Source organism: Molossus molossus, unplaced genomic scaffold (genome assembly GCF_014108415.1).
Source record: "Molossus molossus isolate mMolMol1 unplaced genomic scaffold, mMolMol1.p scaffold_m16_p_7, whole genome shotgun sequence".
NCBI classification, from domain to species: domain Eukaryota; kingdom Metazoa; phylum Chordata; class Mammalia; order Chiroptera; family Molossidae; genus Molossus; species Molossus molossus.
Window position 1 is genome coordinate 74,263,312 of NW_023425401.1, and position 3,289 is coordinate 74,266,600.

At 40.4% G+C, this 3,289-nt stretch overlaps 1 pseudogene; it reads right to left on the reverse strand.

Moving 5' to 3' along the window:
• Positions 1-1,159: 1,159 nt before the first annotated feature.
• On the reverse strand, positions 1,160-1,405 carry LOC118620233 (annotated as a pseudogene).
• Positions 1,406-3,289: the final 1,884 nt, after the last annotated feature.

Here is a 3,289-nt window from a genome sequence, read left to right on the forward strand (position 1 = left end):
CAACCTTCTTCTGAAACTTCCTTTTAAAGAGATAACTGCTGTTATAAAACCTACTCCTTCTTTAAGGCTTAGGTAATATTGACACCTTCTATCCCTTTTCTCCATTTTAATGATTTCTAGATCCTCAAATCTAAGCTTCTAGTATTTCACTTTCAAACTGTAACTGTATCTAGTCAAGTTTTTTACTTCCTTACTTTCACTACATAGTCAGTCACTGGCCAAGAATTTCTCCCATGACTTCTCCTTTTTTAAAAAATTATTAAATGTATTGGGGTGACATAGGTAAATAAGATTATGCAGATTTCAAGTGTATATTTCTATGATACATTGTATGCCCACCAGCCAAACTCAAATGATCTTTCACAATGTGTTTGACCCCCTTTAAAATCCCCTACCCCTTCCCACTGATAACCACCATACTGTTGTCTGCGCCTATGAGGTTTTTCTTTATTGTTTATACTATTACAATGTCCCCATTCCCCCTTTCCCTTTGCCCAACTCCACTTAACCCCTTTACCCCTGACCAATACCACACTGTTGTCTGTTTCTATGGTTTATGCACATATGTTCTTTGGCTAATCCCTTAACTTTCTTTCATCCAGTTCCCCGACTTCCCCCCCACTCTAACAACTGTCATTCTGTTCCATGTTACATGCCTCATTTTCTATTATATTTGTCTATTTATTTTGATCATTAGATTCCAAATATAAGTGAGATCATGTGGCATTTGTCTTTCTCTAATTGCCTTATTTCACTTAACATAATAATGCCTAGGTCCATTCATTCTGTAACAAAAGGTAAGAATTTTATTTTTTCTATGGCCACATAGTATTCCATTATATAAATGTTCCACAGCTTTTGTATCGATTCAGCTACTGATGAGCACATGGGCTGTTTCCATACCTTGCTTATTGTAAAAAGCACTGCTATGAACATAGAGGTGCATATATTCTTCTGAACTGGTGTTTCTTTAACCTTAGGATGAATTTCCAGAGTGGGATTGCTGAGTTAAAAGACAGTTTCATTTTTTTTTTCAAGTTTCAAATGTATTTTAGTTCTCTAATCATGCCATATTTTAGTGGGTAGACAGTGCTTTCACTTGGCATCAATTATGAGTTGGTTTTGAAACAATTATTTAATACACCATCTGGGATGATTACTAATCTCTCCATTCCTTTGGGCTGACTCTGCCAACTGGCGACAGGCTCATTCTATTCCAATCTGTGTTGCTGTATATGCCCATACGGCAATACAGAAAGTGGCTCCACCAGCTAATACAAGATTACCATATTTGTCATGGAAGTCGGGTGCCTGTTTCTGGTGCATCTGCCTTGACATTTTTTGCTGAATGCTTCGAACTGGGAGACGACTTAGTGCATTTTTGGCCAATGGAAACATTGTGAAGCTGAAGGTGGAACTGCAGCAACTGCAGCTGCTGGTTGTTGGAACTTCGCATCAAGTCAAGACAGTTTTATTTTTAATTTTTTGAGAAAACGCCATACTGTTTTCCACAGTGGCTACACCAATCTGTAATCCCACTAATAATGCACTAACGTTCTTTTTTCTCCACATCCTCACCAGCAGTTGCTGTTTCTTGATTTATTGATGATAGCCATTCTGGCTGGTGTGAGGTAATATCACATTGTGCTTTTAATTTTCATTTCTCTGATGATTAGTAACATTGGCCATTTTTTTCATATGTCAATAGACCTGTAAGTACTGTTCAGAGAAGTGATTATTCAGGTCCTTTGCCTATTGTTTAATTGGATTGTTTGTCTTCCTGGTGTTAAGTTGTAAAAAATATTTATATATATTTTGGAAATTAACCCCATATCAGATATATCATTGGCAAATATGTTATCCCATACAGTGGAATCCCTTTTCATGTTATTTATGATTTACTTTGCTGTGTAGAAGCTTTTTAGTTTGCTGTAGCCCCATTTGTTTATTTTTTCTTTGTTTCCTTTGCCCAAGGAGACATATCAGCAAAAATATTACTACAAGAGATGTCTGAGATTTTACCATGTTTTCCTCTAAGATTTTTATGGTTTTACAACACTACCCATTTTGGGTTTATTCTTGTGTATGGTGTAAATTGGTGGTCTAGTTTCATTTGTTTTGCATATGCTGGCCCAGTTTTCCCAGCACCATTTATTGAAGAAATTATCTTTACTCAATGATGTGCTCTGGCCTCCTTTGTCAAATATGAATTGACCATATAGGTGGGCATTGATGTCTGGGCTCCTTGTTTTGTTCCATTGATCTATATGCCTGTTCTTATGCCAATACTAGGCTGTTTTGATTACAATGGCCTTGTAGTATAGCTTGATATCAGGTATTGTGATACCTCCAAATTTGTTCTTCTTTCTCAAGATTGCTAAGAAATGGGGGGATTCCAAAATGGCGGCAGAGTGAATGGAAGCTACACAGATCATCTCCCAGAACCAAACTAGAATTACAACTATAACACAGACAAATCGACGGGAGACAGCAATAGAAAACCAGCTTGCAAGGACCATATAACCAGAGGCACTGACTCAATCCTGGTAGGATTGCAAAGGCGCGAGACAGGGGCTGGGAGCCCACAGACAGCAGCAGCCTTAGCTAAGAGCAGTGCCTTCCGGTTAAACTCCCAGCGGCTCCACAGTGTAGAGCCGGGACAGAGGCTAAAAAAGCCATAGCCACTCACCTTGGGCTCTGGCAGAGGGAAGGCGGACTGGACTGGAACAGTGTGGGGACACTCGGGATTTGGAGGGCACTCAGAGATTTTGCTGAGTTGCTGCCAGGCAGGACAGTGGCCATCTTGCTCCTTCACAGGGCTCTGGGAGAGGAAGCAGACCCTCCCTTGGAGATCCAACCCCACCCTGTGGGCCATTGAAATGCTAATTGAGGCCCATTAACAACCAGCATCTGCCGAACCCTCAAGAAATCCCCATATGCTGAGCACCAGAGGGAGTTTTTCAATCAACTGACAACCCAAAACTCTTCAAGTAACCTTGACTACTAGCCTCCAGGCAAAAAGCTAGAGGATAACAGTGCCTTTCCTGGGCTAGCAACTTTAACCAGGAAAGTAAGACTTGACAGTGGTATTTAACGTGGGTCCTCCCTCGCTCATCTAAATGCAGGAGAGGGAGCCACAAATAGCAGAACACCAACACCCACAAGGAAAATTTGGCAGGCTCCAAAGCCCACTGAGATAGCCAAAATGGTGAAACGCAGAAACAGAAGCCAAATGAAAGAACAAGAGACCTCCACTGAAGATGAGATCAATGTGGAGCAGTTAGGCAAG